The sequence below is a fragment of the Equus przewalskii genome, chromosome 14, assembly GCF_037783145.1.
Source record: "Equus przewalskii isolate Varuska chromosome 14, EquPr2, whole genome shotgun sequence".
NCBI lineage: Eukaryota > Metazoa > Chordata > Mammalia > Perissodactyla > Equidae > Equus > Equus przewalskii.
Genome location: NC_091844.1, coordinates 87,125,015 through 87,136,790, shown reverse-complemented (window position 1 = coordinate 87,136,790; position 11,776 = coordinate 87,125,015). Strand labels below are relative to the sequence as shown.

General features: G+C 42.4%; 1 long non-coding RNA gene across 1 annotated transcript; it reads right to left on the bottom strand.

Moving 5' to 3' along the window:
• Positions 1-4,193: 4,193 nt before the first annotated feature.
• Positions 4,194-10,268, bottom strand: LOC139075470 (uncharacterized). Its single transcript, XR_011525830.1, has 2 exons — positions 10,130-10,268; positions 4,194-4,476 (listed from the first exon to the last, which is right to left on the bottom strand). It is a non-coding gene; the product is annotated as an uncharacterized lncRNA (long non-coding RNA).
• Between the last annotated feature and the right edge of the window lie 1,508 nt (positions 10,269-11,776).

Genomic DNA, 11,776 nt, shown 5'->3' with positions numbered 1-11,776 from the left:
TATCTCATTAGAATACTACCTCTTATCCAAGCTTAGAAGCTATGGCAGAAATGAAAAAGAGAAAATTAGTTAAAAATTGAATTTACACAAATGTAAAACTTTATATAAAATTAACCAAATTAGTAAAAATTAAAGCATGTAAAGGTTAATATATAAAGAACTCAGGCACCTCTGTATGAAAACCACTAAAGCCTCCATAAATGAGCAGATATGAACAGATGATTCCAAAAAGCAAGACTGCTTAAACAAAAGCTCACTTTTGCTAGAAATCAGAACACTGTATTTTATCAATTCAGAATACATTGATGCATAATCACACACACACATGCACGCAGATATGTGATAAGCGTGCAAGGCAGTAAAATGGATCCACCCACGCACTGCTTGTGGAAGGATGCAACTAGTTAGTCTGTTTAATAGCAATTTGACAATATGTATCAGCTACACCAAAAACATTATTGTGAGTTAAATCCAGAATTTCTCATAGGAAATATGCTATCAACAGTGGTTTCTTTGTTTTGTAGCCTTCTATTTAGTTCAAAATAATTATTTTTTGTATTTTTTAATTTGTCTACGTTTATCTGTGTAAGAGAAATAGAATCATATCTACTTAAAAAAAATGTCAACTCCCTCACACACTTCTATGCATATCATTTCCATGTCGGTCCTGCCCAGCTCATACAATCTACATAAAGTTTATTCCTAAAATACATCCCCCCCCCTTTATTTTTTTTTTCCAGTAAAAGGGTGTTATAGAACTAAAATGCTACTTTGGTCCTGAAATAGATTACTGCATTGGAAGGTCAGTTCACATTAATACATAAGAATGGGTCCCAGGGAAAGAAGAGCAGTTTCCATAAAACATCTTTCAAAATGTTATTTAAAAGAATGCACTGAGGACGTGGTTTACATTACTGCAGTGGACTTTCAACACCTCTAATTGGAGTTTGAGCGAATTCTAAACGATTGACCCCATCTGGCAGCGAGAAAGACAGCAGAAGGCACACTGAGCTGGGGCATCCTGCAGCAGAGAACTGGGTCTGGGGAGGCTTCACAAAGACATCCCTGTCCTCGCCAGAGCTCTCCACCTCAACAGACATGTCCTCAAAGATCCTCAACAGGTGAGAGACAAAAAGGGAAAGGAGTTGCTTAGTCCTCGAATCAGTGAAACTAAAGGGAGCAGCAACCCCATCTCAAATTATTGCTGTATTGAAGAATTTCTCTCCATCTTTAACATGGACTGTGCATCCTTACGGCTCCCTTTCGGTAAAGAGGCAGCCTTGGGCACACTACCCGCACTGGGGAAAACTGGCCCTTTGGTCTTTGGTGAATTAGGTCTGCTTCCTGACTCTCAGATTTTTCTCTATTCCCTCAATTCTTCTATTTCTCGCTGTTTGATTTTATTGTGGACTCAGAGTCTTTAAAACACATTTTAACACAAAAGGAACTGTCTATGTTGGAGCAAATCAAAACCAAGTCCAGTAGCTGAGCGTCCTCTGCAAAATGCAAACCTCCCTTCTCCCCAGAACTCCCGGTTTCATGGTTGAGCTCTTTCTCTTCATTTGCCCATGATTGACAGGCAACAGAATTTAAAATGCAGACCATCTGACAGCTGCAGTACGATGTTCAGTGAGAAGATAAAGCCAATGTTCTGAAATCAGGGGACCGATGCCCAGGCTGCACCCCAAGCCTGCTCACCATGTCTGCACATCAATGGGAGGTGGAAGGCCCCCACCTGGTGGGGTAGATGCATGCTCAGTGGTGCCTTTAAACTGGGCGGCTGACCACCTGTGCAGAAGATGCACAGAGATAAACTCAGCCCATCTCATGCATCCCTAAAAGCATGACAGATTGTGGGCCACTGAGCCACATGCTACACGGTCTTTTTAATTCAACAGTAATCTTGCTTCAACGAAAATTTCCTCCATTTAAAAGGGAATGGTCCACAGAGAAGAATCTTGTCTTCTCAAAACAGACTTTGCTTGGAAACATTCCACTTACTTATTAGAAACTGACATCTACTTATAATCAGCAGGGCTTAATTGCTTTAAGTAATCTCAGACTCCCTGTTCTGAGACCTAAAAAAAAAAGGAAGATAGATTTTTCTACTTCTAATCGGAACACATATATGCACAGTCTCTGTGATATCCATTCCAAGTGAAATGTGTAAGGTCTGGGTGAAAATAAGATGAATTTCAATATTTCCGTGTAGGTAGTTGTGGCTGAATTCATTGCAGTCCTCTTTTCCCTCCTGTTGAGAATTGAGAAATTACGTATGTTGATTTCATATTTTCTGAGTAAGTGTTTTGACAGCCCAGCTTGGGACACACGAGTCTTTACAAATTAATATTTGCTTCAAAAAGTCCAAGCAACCTATCCCTTCATAATTAATTAAATCAGTTCTCCCAAGAAATGCTTTCCAAGGTTGAAAAACACAGCTGAATATGGACAGTAATTCATTTATGAACATTCTGTCCAATTAAAAAAAAAGTATGAAACTGAGGAAATGTTTTTTTCATGGATTGTCAGAGTAAACTGTCCATTAATTATGGCGTGTTTGCAGCCCCTATAAACTTGAGGATGCAAATGTGGGTCCAGCATATCCCATGATACCCCCATTGGTGACTGTGAAGTTGAGAGCAAAGCTCGTTCATATCAAGGTCACATATCTTTAGTCAAACCCAACTAAGAGATTAGCCTGCATCTAAAACCAAGAGGAAATAAACAGTTAACTATTGGACCTGCAGTGGGAAGTGATATATTCTTAGAATCCTTACTATTGCAAATACTGTTCTTTACAACTATTTTATTTGCTCTTATGTGTGAAGAATGGGCCCCCTCTTTGGCAGCTCCTGTGTAAAACACAACCATGCTATTAACTGGCAGGCAAGCTAATCAACACAGACTGGGGAAGGAGGGCATGGACGCCTCAGCTAGTGTGGGGCTTGGCATCACTGCCCTGTCATCATCCATTAGGCAGAATGCTGGATTACACCATCTAGATTTGACTTAAAAAAAAAAAGATTTGATTCTCTTATGTAATTGCCCTCCCGCTGCCTCATTTTTTGATTGACTAAAATTGTTCACCAACTATGCAAATGTATACAAATTTAAAAATCATTTTGGCACCTGGAAAACATTCCAGAAACATATCTGTGGTAATAGTATTCACCATCTTTACTTGTTCAGTTATCACGAAAAAAATAAATGATTTTCCTGCTGAGGCCCCCATTATATCTAGCAGATTATTCTAGTACGTTCTAATAGCAAAAAAATTTAAAAAAATTATTCCACATGTGAGAATATGAGCCTATACATGCGTTTGTAAGTTCCTGCTCCATGCAAGAGAAAATTATTAGCTAAACAACATGCCCAATACTGTGTTAGTCATACTACATAACATACTACATAACAATATCAAACTTGGGACACATTATTTTATGGGACTAGGTTAAAAATTATAGAATAATAGCTTTATTTTGTTAAGGATACAATTTTCCAGTTTCCTGCTATTTTTAAACATACAAATTTTTGGTTAAAATTTTTATTTTAGAAACCAGAACTCTGAAGTGGATTCTAGTTATGTCTTCTGTAAGATTAGTATTGATTATTCATGCCACTCAACAACGTCTCAGTTTATTCATCTAACTGCTAAGAAATAACACTTTCCCTCTTCATTGCAAGCAGAGGTGTGCAGGCATATGATGTACTATTTCACAAAGTATCTGGACTCTTCAACGGAGCAGCAGATGCTTCAAGAAGATGAAATAATGTTACATAGTGGCCTTTACCTCCCATGGTAGCCCTGAGAGTACCCTGGGCTGAACCTCACTGGCCCCTGCTCCAGCTGCACCTTCTGACATCCACAGGCTGCTCCAGGCCAGGGACTGAGTGTGGCAGGTAAGAGAAGGCCGGCCTCCTCGGAAGATGCAGGCCTCCTTGGGCTCCAGGACTCCCTGGAAGCCTGCAAACTTTCCTTAGAACCCTACTGCAGCCGGGGGCTCTCACACCAGCTTCGCTCCTGCCTCCCTCCTTTACTCAGGGTCAGACCTGCTCTGTGCTCTGGAGGATCCTCTAGCCTCTTCCCGCTCCCTCCCCATTTGTCCTCACATGTGTTTGTCCTAATAAATCCTTGAATGTTTATTCCCCACTTGGCCTCCATATCTCAGGACCTGGGCTAATGCACATCTCAATATTTTCTCCTGAGCGTTTTTATTAAGGCTTATTTGTAATGTCTCTCTTTCTAGGGCATTCCATCAGGAGAGTCATACAGGATCCATTAGTGAGGCAGGATCCCTGGAAAGGCAGCTCTGAGAGGTCCCGTGGAATGGCTGGTGTTTCCTTGAACATACTGTGGCTTCCCACTGTGCTTCCCAGCATGCTGCTGTGCGCAGGGCCTTTCCTGCCCATCTCCACACTCAGCTCTGAGCTTTCCCAAATGATGGCAGTCACTCTCAGCTTTCCACAGACAGGACCCTGGCTCAAAGGAATTGAAAGAACATTAGTCCTCATCTCCATTCGCTCCAGGGCATTTCATAGTGGGTTCACTGTCTGGGGAGACACTGAACGCCCTGGCACTCTGGAGGACACTAGCTTTCAGTTTAGTTAGTTCTAGATTTCTCTATGTGTGACCTGGGTACTTAGAAGGCATTAAACTCTGGCTCTTAGATCCTGCTACAATTCCTTCCCATGGAGGCTAGAGACCAGCCCCACCACAGACTGAACAGCTTAAGTCTCTCACCTGTTTCCTATTAGATCCCTTCCTCAAGGCAGCCCCTTCTTCCCCAGTGTTCCCCTAGCACTAAGAACTATCATTTTCCAGAAGTCATATGGCTGAGGGCCACTTCTACTCTTCAGAGCAGACCTATCACAGATTACAGCTGGCTCAGAGAGGACCTAAGTTTGCCAGATCCCTTAAACTCAGTATCTGCAGAGATAGGCTTCCGACAGAAGGAAGGGGGAATCTGGGTCTATTTCCCCGTCATGGTCTCTTTCTATTCCCTCCCTTCCTTCCTGTATGAACTTAGCATGAAAGGCATTTAACGTCATCCCGGTAGAAAATATGCTAATAACAGTCACCAATAGATTCCTCCTGTTCAATGCAATGCCTGACACAAAGTCAGCAGTGAAAAGCCTACTGGAATTAATGAATATTTGTGGTTTGAATAAGTGTGTTATTAATTAATTAAATCAATGGATTAAATGGATGAATTGGAGAGACAGGTTTAGGTGCCAACTTTAGAGAGTTGATAATTTATGATGTAAGTGGATACGGCCAAAATGAACAAGTCCAAAGTGGAAAAAATAAATAAGGACTCTAATCATTTTCATCTCCAAATGTCCAGCCATGTGTTATGACCCCTGCACATTACAAATGTTTATTATGTTTGTGGAATGGACAAAGGAAAACATGGTATTGTGGACAACACCTCCTGATCAGCCTTTGGTATTAAATATATGTGGGCTCAAACCCAAACTATAACACTTAGTAGCTGTGTGACTCAGGGTAAACTCTTAAATGCCGTCAACCTTAGATTCCTTATTAGTAAAAGGAGAACAATAATAACTACCACACATGGTTTTCATGAGGATTATGTTTGACAACACACATTGTCTGCCTTGGGAGTATATTAGTTAGTATTTCTAAAATTAGAAGATATTAATTTTTTCTTTCCATTTCCTGGCCTAACTTTTGCCTTTATGCTTGAATCCCATTCTACTTACCAGACTATATCTTAGCACCATAATCCATTCATCCATTCCTTTATCCACCTCACTTCCTCCTCTTCCTTCTGCCTATTCATCCACCCATGCATCCTTCGATCCATCCACCTGTCCATCCATCTATCCATCTACTCATCTACTCATCTGTCTATCCACCTGTCCATGCTTCTATCCATTTCTTTTTCTCTCTCACAAACTCTCTCATCTGCAAACTCTTCCTGTCAACCAAATGCTTCCCTTTTGATGTACATTTATACCTAAATTCCCTCCTTTCAAATGAATCCTCTCTCCCTTTAGGAAGATGAAACAATTCTGGAGATGGATGGTTTTGATAGTTGCTCAACAATGTGAACGTACTTAATGCCATTGAATTGTACACTTAAAAACAGTTAAAACAGTGAATTGTGTGTCATTTATATTTTACTCCAGTAACATAAAGAATCCTCTCCCAAACCTGCTGCCAAGTTGCATTATTACTTGAACTTCCTTCTCCCTTTATAACCACGTCTCTTGAGTTGTCTATACTTGTTTTATATTTTTCTGAAATTTCTTTTAACTTGCCTTTTTCCCCAAGAATCCCATGGTAACTACATCTATTAAGGCTATTTATACCATTCTAACAACTAAACCTAGTGGACTGTTCATCAGAAATTGCTTTAGCAGACCTCTGCAGCATTTGACGCTCTTCAGCACTGCCTACCACTTGTACCTCTTTCCTCTCTGTGATCCTATCTTGAGCCCATCCTCTGCTTTTGCACTAGAACCCATCGCTCACCTACTCAGGTGATATTGTCTAGTCCACCCGTTGTCACCTCCTTCTCCTAGGTCTTTTATTATAGAATTGATTATTCTATAATTAGAATTGATTATTCCCATCAGTATGTCAATGCGAATTTTATTCTTTCACACATTTAAACATATGTTTGACTGCACTTCCTCTGTTAATATCACCTCATTTTACAGTGGAGCTCTTCGAAGGTGTTGTCTATTTTTTCTGTTTCCACTTCCTTTCTTATGGCTTTGTCTTAGACTTGCTCTTCTCAATCCAAGAAGTCGCTCCTGTCATGGTCACTGATAACATTGGCACTGCTGAGTTCAGCAGTGAATTCTGGGCTTTCATCTCACTTGACCTGTCAGCAGCATTTAACACAATCAACTTGTTCTTTCCTTCTGGAGACTTTTCTTCCCTTAGCTTCTCTTATTTTTACTCTCTTCACATTTTCTCCACCTCAGTGGACTATTCTGACTCAGATTTCTTCTCATATTCAATACAAATCACTTCTTCACACAATCCACATCTAACCCATCTGGAAATCCTGTTGATGTTGATGACAATATGTTGCCATAACTTATTATGCCTTTCACTATGACCGCCCTATTCAAGCTACCTCCATCCCTTACCTGGAGAACTCCAACAGCCTCCTAAAGGGTCTCTTTACTCTACCTGTGCCCTACTCAAAATCCCTCCCAGCATCCCGTTCAGACTGACCGTGGTAAAACCTGTGTCCGATCAGGTCATGCCTGTGCTCAGAAACCTCCTTGGATTTTCTGTTTCTTTCAGAGTAGAAGCCCCAGCTCTTAATATAACCTAGGAAGACCCCTATAATCTGGGCTCTGCCATTATTTTTTCCCCTGTTTGTCTTTCCAGCTTTGCTGGGGCAGCACTCAGCCTCTTCTCCATTCCTCCAGCATGCTGAGCAAGCTCTTGTTTCAGGGGTTTTCCTGCAAATATCTCTAAGACTCAGTGTTTTAGCTCCCTCAGATTCTAGTTGAGTTAGCTTCTCCGTGGATCCTACCCTGTCATCCATTTAAATTGCAAATCCCCCATTCCAAAGACTGCTGTCAATTCCTCTTACTCTGACCTGTTTCTTTTGCATAACATTTATCAAATTCCCACGCACCATATATTTTACTTACCTGTTTTGTTAATGTTGTATTTCAAGTCTTCTGCTAAAAATCAAGTTTCAGGATGATAGAGATTTTTTGTTCTTCTCTTCACTGATGCATCCTTCATTTCTAGACATACTAGTATACTTAAAAAATGTATTTAGTGACTAAATGAATAAAAGTGCTTCTGGACATTTGACCCACCATATTCCTGGAACTGGAAAGCCTTCCCTCTCTTTTTAAACTAAAATGGGACATATTCAGTTCCTAACCTCTAGTCCTTGGCAAGATCTCTGATCCAAGTTTACTCTAACTGTCTATTTCTATACTTCTCTCCCACATTCTTGAGCCTAATACTTTTATTTCCCCCAAAACAACACCCACTCCTCCACTGCTACCAACACTGCCCTTATGGTTACCTGGACCACCATTAAGGCTGCCTGACCTTTCACACTGGCTTGTCCCTGGGCTCCTGAATTCCTAAATGAGTGGCTTAAATCTGCTTATTTGAGGGGAAGATTTTCTTTATGACATTCTGTCACAAATGGACACGTTTTATTCAACCACTCAAACAAGAAATCTTGCTAATGCAAAATATAAAACCTAAAAAAGCAGAGTATATAAATATATATATCTAAATCAGAGTAAAAATATCTTAAAATAATATTTTCATGCTTTCTTATTAATATTCATCTGCAACATTTGTTTTATAATCTGCAAATGCTGGTGAACAAACTTGTAGCAGCAAATGACAACATTTCATAAGGAATTTGTAGAAGCAAATATTTACCAGCCAATATACTTCATAAAAGAAGGAATAGTGCATCATTTAATTTTAGAGGAGGGCAACTTGCTCTAGCTTAAAGATTGCCTTTATTCCCCTGGTTCATGAGATGAAGTGCCTACCTATACCTAGCAAGGAGCTCAGGATCCTGAAAACCTGCCTCAGGCAACTGATTTCTCATTCCTTCCTTCCCCTCTGTCTTCTTTCCTCCCTTTCATGTCAGCACATATTTTTAAGGAGCGACTGTGAGATTATAAACTGCATTAGGAACTGAGGATGTGATGGTGTGCACACCTCACACAGTTCCAGCATCCCTACAGCTTTTGTTTTAGTTTGGAAAGAGCATTTAAATCACGTGATCACAAACCACAAAGGTGTACACCTGTCCCTCATGCTCTTCTATTGTAAGACTGCTTGTTTCCAGAATGTTCCATAAAATGTCTGTTTTCTTTTCCACCACTCATATCTTCCTCAGTTGGATTTTTGCTGCCTCTCTCGTCTTACTTCAAGTTGAAGTTTTAGGTCAACGTGGAGATCACCTCCTCCAGGAAGTCTATTTTCTGGTTAAGGCTGTTCATGGCTTGTCTCCTCAAAACAGTGAGAAGCTATGACTACGTCGGATTCACAAGCTTATCTGCCCCAGGAATTTACGCCTAGTAGCCACTCACAATTAATATCTTTAAAGTAAGCCGGAAAAGTTTATTAAGTAGCCAATGTTTATGTAGTTTTGTTTTTTACTATTAACTAAACTGCACACTTTATTTTTTCCTAAAGTCTGTTTTCTATTCTGGGATCAGATCCAGGACCCCACATTACATTTAGCCATCCTGTCTCCTTAGCCTTCTCTAGTCAGTGATGTCTCAGAATTTTCTTGTTTTTGATGACCTTGACAATTTTGATGAGTGCTGGTCAGGTATTTTGCGGAATGTCCCTCCATTTGGGTTTCTCTCATGTTTTATCTTATGGTTAGCCTGGGGTTATTGGTTTTGGGGAAGGAGGCCACAGATATGGTCTTTCATCATATCATGATGCTAGGCATGCTGTCAACCCTTCTATGGCCCTCGCACTACGTTCTGACCTGGCTCACCCGGCCCAAGTAGTGTTGGCGAGACTTCTCCATGGTGGAGTCATGCTTTTCCTCCTCCCACAGTCCACTCCTCGGGCGTACATCACCAAGCACAGCCTACCTCAAGGTGGGAGGGGGGTGGGTAAACTCCATCTCCTTCTGTGCAGGAGATCTGCACCCTCCCTTCCCATTTATTCATTTACTCAGTAATAAATGTGGACTCATGGGCAATGTTTCTTAAATGAGAGGTAACAATTGTTAATAATTCAGGGAATATGATATTTGAAGCACAGTGAATTGTGAAGTAACCAAGGTTAGTTCATTACCAATTTCTGCATCATTTGTTCTTTCACATAGTAGGTGTGAGGTGTGTGTGTTTGTGCTGTGTGTGTGGTGTATGTGTGTGTGGTATGTATGTGTAGTATGTGTGTATATGTGTTAGGATATTCATGGTGCATGTGTGTGTGGTGTATATGTGTGGTGTGTGTATATGTCTGTGTCAGTGGTGTGTGTGGAGTGTGCGTGTGGTGTATATGTGTGGTGTGTGTATATATCTGTATTAGTGGTGTGTGTTGGGTGTGTGTGTGGTGTATATGTGTGGTACGTGTGGTTTGTGTGTAAGCCAAGTGCTCTCGGGGGTATATGAAATACACTGATTAGCAACATACGTGGTGGCCGTCTTCATGGAACAAACAGTACAGGGACATCATAGCCAAGTCGATGGGCCTTTGCAGTCGGCGCTGTGGCTGGAAAGCAGGTGAGCATCCTCTGACAGTGGCCCACTCCCAGCCTGGCTCTTCAGAGAAGGCTTCACCTCGGAGGGAGAACTTAAGCTGAGAGCTTGAAGGGACTCAGGGCACTCTTCACACTTCACATCCACCCACCCACCCAGGGACCCCATGTGGCCATGTCGCCCTCCTGCTTCCACACCCCTGGCCCCCCTCAGGGCCGCCAGCTTCTTCCTCCACCACCAGGCTCTGCCCGCTCCCCCTAGGGCCCTTCTTCTCTGTCCCCTCCTCTTCCTCGCTGCACACCCCCAGCCCCCACCGCTGTCCAAGGTCCCGCCCAGGTTTCCTGCTACATGTTGGCAAAGTGACTCCAAAGAGAGCTGCAGCTCTGGAGGCTGAGTTCAAACCCTGACTGCGTGGCTCCCAAGCCACTGAACTTGGATATCTGTCTACAAAATGAGGTGAATCCTGTCCTTCTCGTGAGAAACGAGGAAGGCGTGTAACTTACACAGTCAGAATAAGTCTCAGTGAGCTCCTCAGTTGTCAGCTATTAAGTGGACCAATAGCTAACGGGCAGTTAATAACGGCTTTCTGAAAAGAGAGTGAACCCCGCGGGCAGGTTTCTAAATGGAGGAAATAAGAGAAGGCATGTGAGGGAGACCTTTCCAGCCAAGAGTATCGGTGACCTTCAGAGAGCACCCGGCAGCAACCTGCTCTGTGGATAAACCAGCTCGTCCTTTAGAAAAAGTCCTGGGAATCAGTAAACTAAAATTTTAGATAATTCCAAATTAGATGTGAGACTGATAAAATGTTTAGTTAAAACATAAAAGCAAGTTTCATTTTCTCAGAAAATTACCTTCATAGTATTTACAGATTCCAGGATCCAAGACTCTGAATTACCTATTTCGACTGTGCAGATGAGGAGGACAGGGTGCGAGCTGCCTCCTCTCTGTCCACATGATCTCTCCATCTGGCCGTGGCCAGGAAAGGAAGAGCAGTGGTGACACAGGACATTTTCCACTATCTCTAAGTAGCCCTGTACCTCCCTGTAACTGTTCCCAGAGGACTACTGCTGCCACCCTTCCTGAGTACCTGTGCATCACCCCTGTCACCGTCCCTAAGTACCCGTGCATCACCCCTGCCACTGTCCCTAAGTACCTGTGCATCACCCCTGCCACTGTCCCTAAGTACCTGTGCATCACCCCTGCCACTGTCCCTAAGTACCTGTGCATCACCCCTGCCACCGTCCCTAAGTACCCATGTGCATCACCCCTGCCACTGTCCCTAAGTACCTGTGCATCACCGCTGCCACCGTCCCTAAGCACCCATGTGCATCACCCCGTCACTGTCCCTAAGTACCTGTGCATCACCCCGCCACTGTCCCTAAGTACCCGTGCATCACCCCTGCCACTGTCCCTAAGTACCCGTGCATCACCCCTGCCACTGTCCCTAAGTATTCATCTTTCTCTCCTGCCACCTTCCCTAAGTACTCGTGTATCACCGCTGCCACGTTCTCTAAGTATTCATGTATCACCCCTGCCACTCTCCCTAAATACTCATGTATCACCCCTGCTACTGTCCCTAAGT